The following is a 19,084-nucleotide window of genomic DNA, read 5'->3' on the forward strand; positions in this document are numbered from 1 at the left end:
TGGGGATGATTAGCAAAGCCTCCTTCAACAAAATCATGACCTCAGCCCACAGTTGGCCTCGTTTGCTTTCCCTGGAATCTTGAGAGCTCATTTTTATAGTAAACTCAAACTGGGACATGGCTTTTTTCCATAGTTTCTGAGTATAAAACAAAAGGAAAAACACTGACAAGGCATCAGGATGGCCTACGGTTAAGTTAAAGCAAAAACTCAACCCTGGAGACTGCTCCAATAACTGTAGGTGAAGGAGGCATTTTATTTACTCATTTAATCATTTGTTTAAGTATGTAACAAATACCAGGCCCTGTGCTGGCCTCAATTTTGTAAAGTGACTAAGACATGATCCATGAATACCAGGAGATGGAGGGAGCCTGGAAAAGAGAGGCTTCAATAATAAGAATGTGTCCACTGCAATAAATGTTGTAGCAGAAATCTGAACAAAGAGGCACAGCCTGTAAAAACATCACCAAGGATGTCTTGACACTTATTAGAATAGCTTCCACCTAAGTAGCAGAGTATAGTAGAAAAAGCACCTGCTCTGGTATCAGATAGACCTGGAGTCAGACACCAACCTTGCCACATCTTAGCTCCATAACCTCCTGCTGTTGTTTTCTTACCTGTAAAATGGTCTGAATGATCCTTACCTCATCAAGCTGGAGACGTGGATCAAATTAGATAGTTTGTGGAAAATGTCTAGTACAGCACTTGGCCTAGATTAGATGCTTGGTGTATGCTGGTATACACTGTGATGTGGACTAAGTGCTTGGTGTATGCTGGTATACACTGTGATGTGGACTAAGTACTTTCATACCAGGAAAGGCTTAGCCTGTGTGGGAACACAAACACTAGCTGCTGCATATGTATCTTCCTCCATTGTAAATCAAGAAATTGGTATTTTTTTGTCTAAATGCAAAAAACTTTATAAATTGAGGTAGCCTTTCAGAGCCAACTTAATTCTGCATACACTGACAAAAGAGAACCTCTCTGGGCAGGAAATCAGCATCGTTCTACAGTTCATTTTTAGCTTCAGTAAGAATCAAGATATCCATCCACAGATATGAGGTGTTTTATGAGACTTGTACATTAATATACATTCTCCCTTTTATTGAATAATATCAATCCCCAATAGCCACCTAACAAGAAACACACTTCCCAGAATGCTTTGCATATTGTTCCAATCATGTGACTACATTCTGGCCAATAAGATGGGAGCAAAATGTTTACTCCCACTTCTGGGCTGTGCTTCTAGAAATGCAGATGTGCTTCCCTGGACTTTTACCTTTGCCCATTGGCAGGAGCAACCACGTTAGCCCCAAGGATGGAAGCCACACGTTAAAGATGGCAGAGAGAAACCCTGGACTTATTTAGTGAACCATAATCTGGATCATCATTTGAGAAAAAAAGAAAATCACACCTTGCTTAACCCTCTATTTTGAGATATCTTTGTTACAGCAGCTTAGCCTGTATCCTAACCAATACGTGAGGATTTACTAATATTGGATGAAATAATGTATGGAAGCAACTAGCTCAGGGCTTGGGACGTAGTAGCTACTCAATAAATTGGTGCTAAGTTTTAATTTTAAAAATTTGGTATATATTTAAGTCCATACCACTCTCTCAGTTCGTCCCAGCTTACCCCAAATGTAAAATAGATAGCTAGTGGGAAGCAGCCGCACAGCACAGGGAGATCAGCTCAGTGATTTATGACCACCTAGAGGGGTGGGACAGGGAGGGTGGGAGGGAGACGCAAGAGGGAGGAGATATGGGGATAAATGTATATGTGTAGCTGATTCACTTTGTTATAAAGCAGAAACAAACACACCATTGTAAAGCAATTACACTCCAATAAAGATGTTAAAAAAATCTGGCAACTCAATAACATTTATTGCATGACAAAAGTATACAAATTATGTGGTAAGAATGAAGCAGAATTCAAAAAGGGATAGAATATGGTCTCTCTTTCTAGGAGCTCACCTTCTAACAGGGGACTTGAATCCTTTATTCCTTCTTGTAAGCCGTTTGCAAGAATAGCATCACCAGCATTACTAGTGGAAGTCCAGCCATTTTTGCAAGTGGCAAAAACAGTGGGGGCTTCCAGAAGGCTCTCAGCTACTGTCTCCTACTCCCTTAAGTATGAGGTTCCCTCTCTCCAAAAAAGCAACATCCCAAGTTTGGGTCCCACCATTTAAAGATAACACCTTGCTGTTCTAACATTAATTTCTTTGTGGCATATTATCAAATTGTTTTGGCACATATTTCAGAGAGACAGTGTTTAAGCTTTGCCTGCCATTTATGCCTTGTAGGAGACTAGTTTATCAAACTGATGGGGAGTGCAACACATTAAAAACAGATGGATTTTACTTGGGGGGAGGGAAGTGAGAGGAGGGCTAGTTCTAGGAGAGTGTTCAGAAATTTCAGGGGTAAAGGTGATTGGCAGAAGTGCCAAGAAGCATAAGCAGAGGCACTCATTGAAGGAAAGCCTGAAGAACTTGCACAAAGCTGGATTACACAGAGCAAGAGAGCCAGTTGCATTCTCTGGTCAAAGAGGTGAGAGTAACCCTGGTCCTCCAATTCTTAGGAAGACACACAGCAGCCAAAGCTTCAACCTGGTCGGCGTGGGAGTTCTATTAGGTCTGAGATTCTGTACACTAGTCTCACCTAAGGAGCTCTTAAAAAGTCTGATGTCCAGGCTGCACCCCTGTCAATTAAGTTCTGGGGGTGAAACCCAGGCCTCAAAATCTTCCAAAGCTCCCAGTGATTCCAGTATGTGGCAAAGGATAAGAACCTCTGCATTAGATCTTTCAAGTTCATGTTCCCCAGACCCCTCTTAAAAGGTCTGGAGACTGGCTACTGGCTTGCCTGATCTCCAGGTGCAAGTAAAGAGCCCAATTCAATCCCAGCAGTTTCCTACAGTTTACTTTCAGACTAGGTGACAAGAAGGTGAATTTCTCAAGTGACTTCTCAGCAAAAGCAGACTTCTGACCAGGTTGCTGCAAACGGTTGTGCAGGTTGTACATAGTACAAGGATGCTTGGTAAAGGGGAGGAAGGGACTGAAACAACAGCCTAAACTCTGTTCACCAAGCTGTCGCCCTGCACTTGAACTTGATGCAACCTGAAGGAGAAGAGGTGCCTATTTCTAATTCTCACGAAGGAGCTAAAGGGCTAATAGTGTCTCTGTTTCAGGCCTGCTTGAGGTAGAGACAAAGGGAGATTTAAGAACCATCTGCATTGGAATTACCTGGGATCTTACTAAAACACAGGTTCCTGGACCCTTGTTCCAGATCTAATGAATTAGATCTCTGGGAAGGGGCTTAGAAATCTGTGTTTTAACAATATTCCAAGTGGTTTCCATCAAGCTGAAGTTGGTGACCACTGGCCTAGCGTATGGGATGGTCTTTCAATAAAAATAAATTGAGCACCTCCTACATGCCAAGGATACAAGTGCAAATAAGATCCTGTCCCCTCCTCAAGCATCCTGATCCAGTGGGAGTCACAAAGTGTGGGTCCCAGGAGGAGCCCAAGCTATGAGCTCTGCTGGGGTTCAGATAGGTCTGGCACATTCAGAGAACCAGTGAGCAGACCCAGAAATCTCTACAAGAGGAAGCTCCTCCCAGGAGAATAGTCATCCCAGGGACATAGGAGCCAGGCACCACAAGCCTGACCCACTAACAAAGCCTCAACTGTCAAAAAGGAGTGATTTGGAGGACCGCTTAGTGTCTGATGTATGTTTGCTCATGGCCCAAGGCCCTGTTACTCAACCCTGTTTCCGCCCTGTGGTTATATATCTGAGTTCCATGGAAAGCTGGGAACTTGTGCATTAAAACTGAAAACAGCTGTTTTTCTATAACCAATATAAACCATTTGGGCAGAAAGGAAATGACTTTGGGACTCTACTGATTGAACATACACATGAAGGGGGAGGCGTTCTTTGCCACTGAGCAGAACAACATCTCACAGCTTTGGCACCTCCTGTGCCCATCCTCAGCTGCAGGACGGAGACGGTGGTGCCTGGTGTACACAGCTGGGCCCAGGGGAGAGGGCACTGTCTAGCTGAGAAGTGCTGGGGCAGCAGAGAAGGGATGATCTACAGACACCAGGTGATGACTAGCTAGACTTGTCTGTGAACACATGTGAGACCTCTCTCCCACAGATACCTGGGGAGTCTTTGGGGTGGGTGGGTGTGAGGATCATGTATTAATAGCATTGGTGGGCAAGAAGGGACAGGTGGCAGGAGATTCAGAAGATTGGCCTTTCCGTCATTATCATCCCCTTTGCAGAAGGAACTTAGTGCCCAGTCAGAGTGACTTCTAATCTGTAGCCCAAACCAAGCACTCCAAGGAGCCCTGAGGCATAGGCACTGGCACTGGGCAGGGGTGTTGAGACAGAAGGACGGACCCTGGCGTTCTGGAGGTGGGGAAGGTGTGCGTCATTTCCTTTGCCCAGTTTGGAAGGTATAGCACATCCCGGCCCCTGCCCACTTTCCCACCCTTATCTCATGTCACCCTGGCCCTAGGTCTCTGCTCCAACCATGTGGAGCTTCTCTCAGTTGATTCCAAGGCACCAACACATTCTTTAGCTTCTGGTGCTTGAAGCACTAATTCTCCCCCCTTTCACAGGCCAACTCCTACTAATCTGTCAGCCAAAATGTCACTCACTCAGGTGGACCTTTCTGGAGTCACCAGTTTAGTGTCTAAGGCATTCAATGCAGCCCATAGACTAAGATGTGGAGAAAATGTAGCTCTTTGGGGTGATGGAAATTGAATCTCAGTTTTAGTTTGCACTCTTCCCATAGAAGACTTTTCGATCAAAATTCCACACTGTCATCTGGTCACCAGTCATCTGTTTTCCCAGGAATCTATCTACCAAAATGTCTATATCATCAGTCAGGGGGCTCTCTTGGCTGCCTCAATGCCAAGCTTGCTGCTTCAAGGCCAAGACTGGAACATGGGGAACTTTGCTGGGTTTGCCATGATACTGTGGGCCTAGAATCAACACCACTGACATACAACCATTTTCCTCCTTTTTCCTCTTGCTTCCATTCTAGAGGAATCATTTTCTGGTTCCCGGAGAAGTTACTCCCATCTCAAACCTTATTCTGCTCAATGGTTGCTAACTTCTTTCCCAAAATTTTTTATTATTTTCATAGATACAGAAAGGTTGAAAGAATAATAAAATGATCACCCTTATAAATTCTACTGGATTAAAAGATTGTTAATATTTTGCCATCATTGCTTCCTCACCTCTAAGTACTCCAGACTGTGTCTTCTAAAAATAAAGGCATATGCCTACATAACCACAACACCATTTGTTAGGTCACACCTAACAAAATTATCAGTATTTCCACAAAATCATCTAAAACCGAGTTCATATTTGATTCTCCCCAAATGTTCCATTCCAATAATTTTTTATGCTTAAAAACAAAAACCAGGGCTTCCCTGGTGGCGCAGTGGTTGAGAGTCCGCCTGCCGATGCAGGAGACACAGGTTCGTGCCCCGGTCCGGGAAGATCCCACATGCCGCGGAGCGGCTGGGCCCGTGAGCCATGGCCGCTGAGCCTGCGCGTCCGGAGCCTGTGCTCCGCAACGGGAGAGGCCACAACAGTGAGAGGCCCGCGTACCGCAAAAAAACAACAAACAAAAAGAACCCCAGCATCCAATTGAGTCACACATTGCATTTTCTCTTTATACCCTTCTAGAATATAGTTTTAATCTAGAATACTTTCTCTGCCTTTCTATGTTGTTGCTGTTGTTGCTTAATGAAATTGACTTTTTTGAATGATTCCCGTCAGTTAACCTGAAAGACTAAGGCTTTTGTAAACAAAAGTCAAAGAACTCCGCTCCAAACTTTCCCTAAGGCAAGAAGTGAAACCAACCGTCCTGGTTTGCTGGGCATTGAGGGTTTTCTCTGACCATGGAATTTTGTGCCAAGCCAAGAAAGTCGTGGACAAACCAGGATGAGCTTATCACCCTAGAGGCAAGGAGGCACAAAACTGGATATATGTTTTAATGGTTGCAAGGTGCAGGATAAAACCCTAAAAATAATAATAATCCAATGTTATGCAGCCACACTTGATTGATAAAGGGTTTCATAAGCTCCTATGGTTATACTTTTGCAACACTCATCATATTTTTGACTCTGTTTCATGTCTAATTTTTCAGTCGATAGTAAACTCCATGAAGGCAGAGACATGTATGTCTATCTCATTACTCTAATCTCATTGTATCCCCATAGTCCTGATACATAACAAGTGTTTATTAACTATTTGTTGAAGAAATAATTTAATGATGTCAAGGTACTTCGCAATTGAATAAAGTAGAATTTAGCATATATTTTATGAATGCCCAGCGAAGACAACATTAAACAGTAAGATTGCAGCCCCGGTTGGTAATCTCCATACCCCTAATCACCTAATAGTGTCAGGTTATGTTGCCTGGTGGAGATCTTAACAAGCATCCTGTGCAATTCCGGGTAAGACTCTCGAAGTTTAAATAATCTTCAACATCAGATTCAGACCTTACTTAGCTTCTAAGTCCTCAGAGGCTTCATGCAGTGAGGGTACAGATAAAAGTAGGGGGTATCTGGGAATCTGGAGATACTTAATCCAATAATAAGCAGCACTGGCCCAAGTACTAGGGTCCTAAGGAAATCAATTACACTGCAAGACAATTAAGTTAAATCAAGTAGAAATTAAAATAATAGTTCTACTCAGTCTTTGTCCCTTTCTCCAGAGTTGAACTCCTCAGGACCATTAAATGATTGGTCTCTGAGAGACCAAGAAGGAGGTGTTAGGGTTGGGAGGGCAGTTAAAATACTGTATAATTCTGGACCTGGCCTGAACTTCTGGTGGACTCAAGGTCACGTCTGGCCTTTGGGAAGTCTTCTGGCCTGGAGATTTGGTGACAGACTTGAAGTAGCACTGGATCAGTTGGAGGCTGATCTGAAGTAGAATCTTGAAGGCCCAGCGCCCTTGGACTGGCAAGTCCATATGGAAGACACCACAGCTCAGTGCATGCTCTCTCACTTTCTCCCTCTCCAGAGGAAGGTCTGGTTGGGACCCAGGCTAACTCATAAAGTGATGACTTAGTGGCAAGAATCCTTAGTTTAGATGCTCACCAGAGAAAGAGGTGTGAGGGATGCTATGAAGTATCAACTAAAGACTGATAGACAAGAGTACTTAGAAAAGAACTGCCTAACTGTGAAGGAATTTTTGAAGTGCATGATAAGATTTGGTTTTTTAAGCACCAGCAGAGTACTTTTCATGTGTCCTTCACACTAAAGTGGGGGACAGAGGTACTGAGAAGACACCAAAGTACGGTAAAGGAGATAAAGGGAATGACCATTTAAGGAGCAAATACTGTGTACTGTGACATGACCTTGCTTACTCCTGGTAGCAATCCCAATGAGGTGCTTTTCAGGGAAACTGAGGTTTAGCAAAATTAAGTGACCTTCTAAAGGTTACATGGCTGAGATGTGGCAGACGTTAAGAGTTATACCGGTACCGCCTGACTTCAAATCTACACCTTCCCCACTGTACTACCCTGTATTCTTCTGGAGATGCAATGGGACTAAGGCCTAAACAGTCTTAGAAATGGGGGAATTATTAAATCTGGGTGAAGAACACTCCCTACTGGGTATGAATCCAAACACGTGTAATAATGTGATTACACTGTTATAGCTTACATTTCAAGGTGAACATTTTTCTATATCGTTTAGCCCAAATGTGACACTGGAAGGAAGTTTTAAGCTAAGTTACCCCAGATGCCATATTCTATTTGAAGGGCACTGGAAAGACTCCCCCCCCCCAACTTTCTCTACCACTCTTACCACACTGCCTGAAATCTTGGCATGCATTGTTTCGAGACGAATACTGGGGTCATGGTGTTCAGACATTCTAAATGAACTAGTCTGATCCATAGGTCATAGCACAAGGTGCTCTGTATTCCTCCTCTCTGTCACCTCTATTCTGATACGTTCCAGATGCTCCAGCAGCTCCACTTCTCAATATTAGCTGTGAACTTCAGAGCACTGTGTTTTTCCCTTCTCTTTGGTGTGATTGTCCTTCGCCCTTGGGGGAGGGAGAGGGGTGCTAATAGCCTGGAGGGTGGCCAGATTATTCCATTTTGCAATCTCCAGCCACAGCTGCTAGAGAAAACTTATATTGTGTTTTCATTCAGTGGGGAAAACATGTTTTGTTTTGCACTCTTGCGTAACCATGAAACATCTGGGGTAACTTAGCTAAAAACTTCCCTCCAGTGTCATATTTGGGCTAAATGATATGGAAAAATATTCACATTGAAATGTAAGCTATAACGGTGTAATAAGGTGACTGGACCTGAATAGACACTTGACCCAAGGTGAACCTATCAGAGGCTCCAACACAAAACTGGACTACCAAACCCAGGAACTGTGGTTAGGTAGCTGAGGGATATATATATGTTAACTTAGGACTGGTGACCATCTCAGGTTGTGTGCAGGTAGAAGAGGCTGGTGCAGATCTGTTGTTCTATTGGGCTAAGCAGCACATGCACGCACACACAAATCCTCTTTAAAAAGCATGGGTGGGGAAAAGTTGTAAATATTAAACTGTAACACTTTTGTCCCTGTTACATTTCCAACAATCTCCCTTTTTTGCCTTGACCTAATCAGACAGGGTCTTAAATTAACAGGTGACTTTTGTTTATTCATGTGTATTTGTTTTTCTTAATCTCCCACACTCAATGTATTGTTGCTTTTATTAACAGGAAACTATTCTTAAAATTGAAACACTGATCTGCAGCTGGAAAAAAATTATTTACTGGAATGTTTCCTAGTTGAGTACTCGCCCTCACCCCCAAACCTTCCTATTTTTGACATGCTGAGCTTCAGCATTTTGAACTTTGGTTCAAAATCCAGGGGACAGTTTGTTTGGAATGTGTCCATGCAAAATTCTTGTCCTGTGCAGAGCGAAGCCCTGTCATTTCCCTCAGCAACTCTCTGAGGATTCCAACAGCAAAGAGTGATGCTGAATCAAAGATGCCGAGCATGGTTTTCCCCATTGATTTATAGACTCAAAGAATGGAAGGGGTGAGTCATCGGCAAATTGAATTGGGAGGCCTTGTTGCAGAACAGCCCACACTTTGTCATAAAATTCCTGCTTCAATATCACCCTAGCTCCACTGTGGTTTTTCATTTTTAGAAATATGAGTGAATGCTATATAGTTAGTTACCACTTTTTCATGACACATCAGATTCATGTGAAGTTGCATCAACCCCAAAGGGTAAAACAGTTCAGGACAGAACTATTTGGAATAAGCCTATTAGGTAATTCTTATCCCTCTCAAGGTCATCATCTCATCCTCTTCCCCACTGGGAATCAAATTCTAATTAAAACATGATTGGAATTGGTTTTAGGAATTTTTAGATATGCCGTAAGGTCTTTAAGGGGAGGACTACTTCTGTCATGTTTGATTTTATCCTCAGTTTGTTGTAATGTGTGAAGAAACATTCATATAGTGCTAGGAGATGAACCTAGGGGATGAGTACTCAGAAGTAACTTCCTGAGTGGTCCGGTTTGGGGATCTAGAATTGTGGTTTAGAAGCCTGGGAAGATGCTGGGGATCAAGCTGTGATACAATTTAGGGTTTCCAAAAGTGTGTGTATTCTACAAGGATGAAAAAATTTTCAAGGAGAAAATTACTGCCACTTTAATAAAAGAGGAAATTTAGACCAGAGAAGTTCCATAAGCAGAATCCAAGAAAGATGTTGTTTCCATCAGGAGAGTAATTCTGATCTGAAACCATGGAGTGGATCTATGCCTAGAGAGAAAGGGGACCTTATTTCCCAAGAGATTCCAAGGCCTGAGAGAGAAACAACTCTTAATGATGGATTGACAAGCAGAGGTAACCAAGTCTAAACCTGCAGTTGACCCAATTTTAAAACCAATTGTACTCCGCTATTCCCTCACTGAGGTTAAACATCACATACAGTCAAAATAGCTAACTAAACGATAGAAGAATAGGAGGATAAGGGTTAAGAGGAGGAGGAAGAAGAAAATACTGATTGCCTTTTCCTTAGGGAACCTTTATCAGGCTATATACATCAGGTGGTGTTTGTTGTATAGTGTGCTACCCCACAATGTAATGACTTAAAAACACAACCAATAATTTAGCTCACAATTCCATGGGCTGGCTGGGAAGTTCTTCTGTTTGGACAGTCTTGACTGATTCTACTGGACTTACTCAATCTTCTCCAGTCAGCTGGCATGTTGGCAGTGGCTGGATGATCTAGGATGGCCTCACTCAGGTGTTTGGCATTTACAAGGCTCTTGGTAAGGGTCTGGTTTCTTCTGCACATGGCCTCTCATCCTTTAGCAGGCTAGTCTGGGCTCATTCACACAGTAAGGTTAAGGTTCCAAGCACAGCACGAGGACATGCCCAATACTCAAGTGCTTTCAAAGCCTCAGCTTGCAACACTTTTGCTAATGTCCCATTGGTGAAAGTGAGGCATACGGCCAAGCCAGATTCAAGGAGTGGACAAATACATTTTACCTCTTGATGAGAGTAGAATTTATGGTCACTTAAAAAATCTACCACAACTAGATAGTAGGGTTGGTAAAGAAATAAACCAATCAGCCCTTAGAACTTATAGAGAAAGTGTTGGGATATCAAGGAAACAGTTATTGGATATAGAAAATTTTCCATTTCCTGGGTGGTGTTAGTAAAATAGTACCTGAGTGTCATTTAGTCTAGCTAGGGAACACTCTGTTTAGGGATTGCCCTGGGTTATGTCATCACAGAGCCCAACATAACTTTTGCAGCTCTAAATAGAACTACAAAACACTATCTTAGAACAGTCCTGGAGGTGTCCTAGATGTCTGCAATCTGTCTGTTCTGAAACTAACAAGGTAGGGACAACCTCCTTGGAATATCTGAAGACCCAACCCTACTCATTCAGGTGCAAAAGAGGACCTACTGTTTCTTTTCAAGGGCAGGGATTAAGATCTAAGAGGTGCAAAGGGTAGATGGGTGAGTAACAACGATAGGGTAGGTTAGTCGTTTGAATGGAATAAGGATAAGAAAGGATATGAATGGCAAGCCTGCTCCCAGAGGGAAGCAATCAAAAAATTGTTTTTCAAAATTAATAATAAGCTGGAGTCTATGACCTGGAGGAAAGGTGAGGGAACATTTAAAGGACAGGTGCAAGAAATCTGATAGTCTCCTGAGGCAGCTGAATTTTTTTAAGATGATGAGTTGGGTAAGATTCTCATCTCGGCTCTGCCACTAACCAGTTAGTTATATGACCGTGGACAAATCACCTTATTTGGTTTTCTCATTGACAAAATGAGGGATTTTGGCTGGATAATTTTTCCAAACTTCTTTCCAGCCCTAACATCTTCATGGAAGCTAGACAAAGAAGGATTGACATTTATGTCAAGGGAATGAGGCTGTGTCAGGGGAATCCACTTCAGAGAGCATTGGAACAGGTATTGAGGAAGATCTGAGATCTCTAGAGCTTTAAAAACAGGATAGATCCCTATCATTCATTCAACAAATATTAACTGAGGATCTACTATATGCCAGACAGAGCAGTCAGTGAATGACAGCAGCTTGGTCCCACCCCTGTGGAGCTTACAGAATCACTTGGGCTTGATCAAATTATTTTAGAGAAAAAGTTGGATTTGTAAACACATCCAGCTTCATTATTCAATCATTTCTGATGAAGAATGGGATGGGGTTTGCCAGAAATGGAGAGACTGGATTGCTGAGACAATTGCAGGCAGGGATTACATCAGATAACTACTCTGATCTTTAATTTCTTCATCTGCAAAATAGAAAAGGCAGACTGGATCATCCCTAAGGTCTCATTCAGCTCCAAAATTCTGATTTGGCTGCCCAGCCATTCTTAGGTGCTTTAGCTCAGCAACCCCACCTAGTGTCACTGTGTGGAGTTAGGAGAAAACCTCCAATAGTCCTATTGACTGATGAGAGGCCACTAAAGAGACTGGACATAACTGAAGATGGGCTTGAGAATCAAGATATACGAGTAAAGGGTTGATGGCGATTACAAGTCGTTGCCTATGACTGGGGCAGGGAGGGCACTACCCGCAAAGGGGAAGAAGGAAGTGTTTGTGGGCTGTGCAAGCATTATATATCCTGATGTGATGAAAGTTACATTGGTACACACAGCTGTAGTTGTGTAAATCATACCTCTGTAAAGTTGACGAAAGAAAAAGGCAATACGGCTAATTACCAAATGACTAATACAAGCAATACATTCTGTAGTTTTTTAAGGTAGGCTTCCCAGAATAGGCACAATAAGAACGGCCCTTGAGGAGAAACAGGATATAGATATGCTATATTTTTTGCATCCAGGCTGCTGCCATCTCCCTAGAATTTTTTCTCCTATTTTCTCAATGTCACTGCTTCATTATTCTTTTTTTTTTTTTTTTTTTTTTTTTTTTGCCATACGCGGGCCTCTCCCTGTTGTGGCCTCTCCCATTGCGGAGCACAGGCTCCGGACGCGCAGGCTCAGCAGCCACGGCTCACAGGCCCATCCGCTCCGCGGCATGTAGGATCTTCCCGGACCGGGGCACGAACCCGTGTCCCCTGCATCGACAGGCGGACTCTCAACCACTGCGCCACCAGGGAAGCCCATTATTCTTGGCATAGAAAGGGAAGAGGCAAGCGTTTTTTGTTTGTTCGGTTGGTTTTGTTTTGCCAGTTTTATCTGAAGAGCCAATTCCTGAATACTCAGAAGTTGTTAATTCGATTAATAGATAATGCAGGCTTGTAAAATTTTCTTGGTCTCTCCTGCTTATTTTGGAGCAATACTGCCAGGTAAGTAATGAAGACATTAAGTGCCACAAGAGGGTTACAAGTTCTCCTTGAGGGATTCTACATCATGGCTTCAACTATCACTTTTATGTAAATGCCTCCCCAGGCTACATCTCCCTGCCTGACCACGCTAATTGCCTAAGAACCGCATCTGCTTTCCTGTTCCATTATCCTCTCAAACTCAACATTCAGTATTCATTTGGCAAATTCTTACAAGCATGCCAAACACCTATGCAAACCCCTTAGACCTTTAGAACAGTGCTTGGCACATGTGAATACTAACGAAAGACAATCCTCACTTTCAAGTTTTATAGAGTCTAGTGGAGGGGGGAGAGTCGTAAACAGGGAGCAATGACTGATTTTCTTTTCTTTCTAGTTTTTTCTCTTTTCCAGAATTTCACACAAATGGAAATACTGAGTATGTACTCTTTTTTTTTGAGTCTGGGTTTTTTTCTCTCAGAATTAATCCATGGTGTTACATATATGTAACATATGTGTTACATATGTTTGTTCTCTTTTATTGCTGAGAGAATTTCATTGTTTGGATATACTACAATTTGTTTATCCATTTACTTGTTGATGAACATTTGGGTTGTTTTCAGGTTTTGACTCTGAAGAACATTTGTGTAAAAGTCTTTGGGTAGACATATATTTTAATTTCTCTTGGATATATACCTAGGAATGGAATTGCATGGTTGAATGATTTGGGTGTTACCTTTATGAAAGTTGGCCAAACTGTTTTCCAAGGTTGTTGTGACATTTTATGTTCCCATCGGCCATGCATGAGAGTTCTAGTTGATCTTTCTCTCTCCAACACTTGGTTATTATTCTAAATCCTTTGCACTTCCATATCGCAAGTGGTATGGATTTTTTCTTTATTTTTTCCTTTGGCTGCACCGCATGGCTTGAAGGATCTTAGTTCCTGACCAGGAATTGAAACCGGGCCCCCTGCAGTGGAAGCATACAGTCCTAACCATTGGACTGCCAGGGAAGTCCCATGTAAGTAGTATGGATTTTTAAAACTTCACTTTCCAGTTATTTACTACCAGTATATAGAAATACAGTTGATTTTTGTACTTTGACTTTATTAACTTACTTATTGGCTCTAGTAGCTTTCCTGTAGATCCCATAGGCAGTTCTATGTATATGATCATGTTATCTGTAGAAAAAAAAAAAGAGATTTGTATCTTCCTTTTAAACTGTGCATTTTCTTTCTTTTTTCTTTTTGCCTTTATTGCACTAATTAGGATCTTTAGCACAATGTTGAATAGGAATATTGAAAAATGGATACCCTCGCCTTTTTCCTGATTTTAGGGGTAAAGTTTCATCATTACCTATGATGTTATAGGTATATACTTCACAGCTGCCATTCATCAGATTGAGAAAATAAGTTCCCTCCTATTCTTAGTTTACTAAGTTTTTTTTTTATCATGAACGGATATTGATTTTTGTCAAATGTTCTTTCTAAATCTAATGAGATGATCATATGATTTGTACCTTTCATTCTCTCTTAATGTGGTGAATTACACTGATTGATTTTTTAAGGTAAAGCTAACCTTGCATTGTTGATCTAAACTATACTTGGACGTGATGTATTATTCTTGTAATATATTGCAGAATAGGTTTGCTAAAAGTTTGTTAAAGATATTTGCATCTATGTTCAACAAGGGATGTTGGTTTGTAATTTCTTATAATGCTTTTGGCCAGTTTTGGTAATAGAGTGATTCTGAATTCATAACATGAAAAGTGTTCCCTAGTCCATTTATCTTGAGAGAGCTGTGTAACATTGGCATTTTTTTGTTTGTTTGATAGAATTTCTAAGTGAAGTCATCTGGGTCTATAATTTTCTTTGTGGAAGGATAATAATTACAAATTCAATTTCTTTAATAGCTATAGAGCTATTCAGATTTTGTTTCTTCTTGTGTCCGTTCTAATAGCTTGTCTCTTTTCAGTTCTAGAACTTCCATCTGATTCTTTTTTTATAGCTTCTTTTTCTCTGCTGAGATTCCCCAACTCTTCATTCAGTACTGCTATATTTTCCTCCTTGAACATATTTATAATAGCTCCTTTAAATTTTTTGCCTGGTAATCACAACTTCTGGTTATCGTGGGGTTGGTTTCTTTTGATTCCTTTTTGTCTTTATTATGAGTCACACTTTCCAATTTCTCCACATGACTACTAATTTTTAATTTTGCACTGGATACTTTGGATGATAAATTGTTATCTTCTTCCAAAGCATGATGGATTTTGTTCTAATGGCCAGTTAACTTGGCTGGACCCAAACTCCTGTTTCCACTATGATGGATAGCAGCTAAGCTAAGGCTTCCAACTGCTGCTTTCTGCTGGGCCCCTTGAGGTCTCTCCACAAAACATATGTGTGTTTCAGTGATTAGTCAAGGATTTGGGTGGAGTTTGTAAGCAGATTTTGGTCCCCCTCCCCAGTGGTTTCTCTTTTTCCATGACTTGCCCCATCACTTTTCATTCTGATAGCCCTTAATTTTCACCTTTGACTCCTCAAGCCAGTAAGACTGCAGCTTTCTGCTTGAGTTCTACTGCCCGACACAGCATGGAATGGGGAGTGTACTCAGGTGGAAAGGCCCATAGAGGACATCTCACCTACTGAAGTTCAACTCTTTCAAGGTTGACTTCATGGTCTGCTTTTGATGCTCCCCAGTCTCTCCAAAGTTGTCTGGTATATTTTTCCCCAGAATGTATACGTGTTATCCATGGGAGGATTAATCTGATACAAGCTTCTTTGCTACTAACAGAGTAGGAACTGCTCTATTTGTTTTCATGAAGAAATTTGGGGAGATTAAAAAAAAAATGACACCATTCACCACTATCATCTTTCCAGAATTCCCATAGAGGAATATTTTTGACCAAACTTTATATTTACACGCTCTTGACATATCTCTCTTCTCTCACGTAAGTCTAATGGTTTTATGTGTGTATCCAATTAAGCTTTTTAAGAATAAGAAGGAAATACTGGCAGATTAGCCAGCCAAGTAATACATTTTAAAAAGAATTTAAGGGCTTCCCTGGTGGCGCAGTGGTTGAGAATCCGCCTGCCAATGCAGGGAACACAGGTTCGTGCCCCGGTCCGGGAAGATCCCACATGCCGCGGAGCGGCTGGGCCCGTGAGCCATGGCCGCTGAGCCTGCGCGTCCAGAGCCTGTGCTCTGCAACGGGAGAGGCCACAGCAGTGAGAGGCCCGCGTACCACACACACAAAAAAAGAATTTAAGACCAGAATAAGATAAAAAAATGTTTGACTGTGACCTCAAATGTCTTACAAGGTACGGTCCTATACATCACTCCAATCTCATCTCTTATCATTCTCTGCCTAGTTCATTATCTCCAGCTACATCTAGCCTTCTTGCTATTCCTCAAATACCAGAGCACATGCTGTTCCTATCATCTGGAATGCTCTTCCCTGCGACCATTACATGGCTGCTCCTTCTGATCATTCAGGCCTCTGATCATATATCATATCTTCAGAGAGACCTTTTCTGATTACCCTCCCTAAAAGGGCACACGTTCTCCCCCCACCCCAATTATGCTCTAACATTTTACTCTGCTTATTTTGTTCAAAGGACTAATCACTATCTGAGATTATTCATTCATTTCCTTATTTTTTGTCTGGCTCCCCACTAAAAGGTAAGCACCAAGAGGGCAGAATCTTTGTCTGTCTTGTTCACCAATGTATCCTTAGTGCCTAGGACAGTTGTCTGGCACAGAGTATGTTTAATAAGTATCTATTAAATAAATAAATGAAGAATAACACGGGAGACCCCCCCCACCACTAAACTCATCTGGTAACAAAAGAAATTCAGATAAACAAAAATACGTATGCAAAAAGTAAACAGTAATATATAAACTATAAGTTCCCTATATTCAATTTAAAATAAAGCCACAGCTTTGGCACAGCAAAGAAAACTATCAACAAAACTAAAAGGCTGCCTATTTAATGGGAGAAGAGATTGGCAAATGATATATCTGATATGGAGTTAATATCTAAAATATAAAAAAACTCATGTAACTCAGCAACGTCAAAAAACAAACAACCTGATTGATTGAAAAATGGGCCAAGGATCTGAACAGTCATTTTCCCAAAGACATACAGATGGCCTATAGGCACATAAAAAGATGCTCAACATCACTAATCAACACGGAAATGCAAATCAAAACTACAATGAGATATCAATCACCTCACACCTGTCATTATGGCTATTACCCAAAAGACAACAAATAACAAATATTGGTGAGGATGTGGAGAAAAGGGAACCTTCATGCACTGTTGATGCAATGTAAATTGGTGCAGCCACTATGGAAAACAATAAGGAGATTCCTCAAAAAATAAAAAATAAAACTACCATATGATCCAGCAATTCTACTCCTGGCTATCTATCTGAAGAAAACAAAAACACTAATTACAAAAGATATATGCACACCTATATTCATTGTAGCATTATCCATTAATAGATGAATGGATGAAGAAAATGTGGTATACACACACATACACACACACACAAACACACAATGGATGTGCTCGGCCATAAAAAATGAAATCTTGCCATTTTCAGTAACATGGATAGACCTAGAGGGTATTATGCTAAGTGCAAGAAATTAAACAGAGAAAGACAAATACTGTATGATTTCACTTATATGTGGAATCTAAAAATAAAACAAATGAACAAACATAACAAAACAGAAACAGAATTATAGCTACAGAGAACAAACAGGTGATTGCCAGAGGGGAGAATGTGGTGGGGGAAGGAGAGAATTGGGTGAGGGAGATTAAGAGGAACAAACTCCCAGCTGCAAAATAAGTCAAGGGTATGAAATGTATGGTGTGGGGAATATAGTCAATAATTACGTAATATCTTTGTTTGGTGAGAGATGGTAACTGACTTATCCTGGTGATCATTTTGAAATATAGCAAAGTATGGAATCACTATGTTGTGTAACAGGAACTAACATAGTGTCGGAGGTCAATTATACTTCAAAAACAAACAAAAAACACAGAAGAAGAGACCAGATTTGTGGTTACTGGAGGAGCCAGGCCAGGGGAGGGGGAATTGGATGCAGGTGGTCAAAAGGTACAAACTCACTGACCAGATAAATAAGTACTAGGGATACAGTGTACAACATGATAAATATAATTAGCACTGCTGTATGTTATATAGGAAAGTTGTTAGAGAGTAAATCCTAAGAGTTCTCATCACAAGGAAAAATTTTTTTTCTATTTCTTTAATTTTATATCTATATGAGCTGATGGATAGTCACTACTTACTGTGGTAAACATTTCATGATATATATGTCAAACATTATGCTTTACACCTTAAACTTATACAGTTCTATATGCCAATTATATCTCAATAAAACTGGGAAAAAAGCATTGACATGTTAAAAAAATAGATAAGATAAAAATAAAGCTATTATTTCATTTTACTTTAGGGCAGTGAAACATTACACAATTCATTATAAAATCATCTGAATCAACCAACCAAATCTAAATTTTCAATTGATAGGAAAAATAAAATTAACTTATCAGTAAAAAAAGAACACAAAGTGCTGTTACGGCTGTCAAAGTTGTTTAACACACAGAAATGAAGCAAACCCATGGCAGTGAAATTTGGGGATGAATGGGCATATAACATTCATTATGACTTGAATTAAGGACATACACTGTTTCAAAGTTCAAGGCAAAACAGGTACCCCCCATCCCCCGATAATATTTAGTTCCAGAAGATTTATATGCTTAATTTTAAAATATAACATTCTCTTAAAACATCAAATAGTTATCTTAAATTCAAGCCAAACCAGCAATAATAATAATAATGCTATGTGTTTATGTAATCGTTGTTCAGGCTTACAACTTCTATTAATACTTTATTTTATTGTTTTTTTAATTAAAATTGTACTGTTAAAATTAAGTCAGACATGAAATTAGCTTTGGAAGAAAATCACTTTGGTGTATTATTTAAACCTTTGAGGATAAAATGCATATAAGTTCTTCCAGTCATGCAGAACAGGACATGTGACATGTAAAATGGACATTTATTTTTATTATTTTCAATACAAGATCAGAGTTAAAATAAGTTTCTCAGAAACTATTGTAATAAATTACCTCATGGTACAAAACCGCCATAGAAATTTTCCTGGTGAATGGCAGATGGGGCAGCTAAGTTTCACGTGCTTCTCTCCCAAAGTGGTATTGGTAGAGGAAAACCTAATTTCTAAAATGGGGATATGTTAGAAATGTAATACTTCTTT

General features: G+C 40.7%; 1 protein-coding gene across 1 annotated transcript in view; it reads right to left on the reverse strand.

Annotated features, from left to right (window-relative positions):
• The window catches only part of LARP6 (La ribonucleoprotein 6, translational regulator), a 37,156-nt gene extending 23,188 nt beyond the window's left edge, over positions 1 to 13,968 (reverse strand). Inside the window, exon 1 of the mRNA XM_067029268.1 lies at positions 13,906 to 13,968. The gene's annotated coding sequence lies outside the window, so the exon portion shown is untranslated. The remainder of the gene's footprint in view (positions 1 to 13,905) is intronic.
• Positions 13,969 to 19,084: the final 5,116 nt, after the last annotated feature.

This window comes from Kogia breviceps, chromosome 3 (genome assembly GCF_026419965.1).
Source record: "Kogia breviceps isolate mKogBre1 chromosome 3, mKogBre1 haplotype 1, whole genome shotgun sequence".
Classification (NCBI taxonomy): Eukaryota; Metazoa; Chordata; class Mammalia; order Artiodactyla; family Physeteridae; genus Kogia; species Kogia breviceps.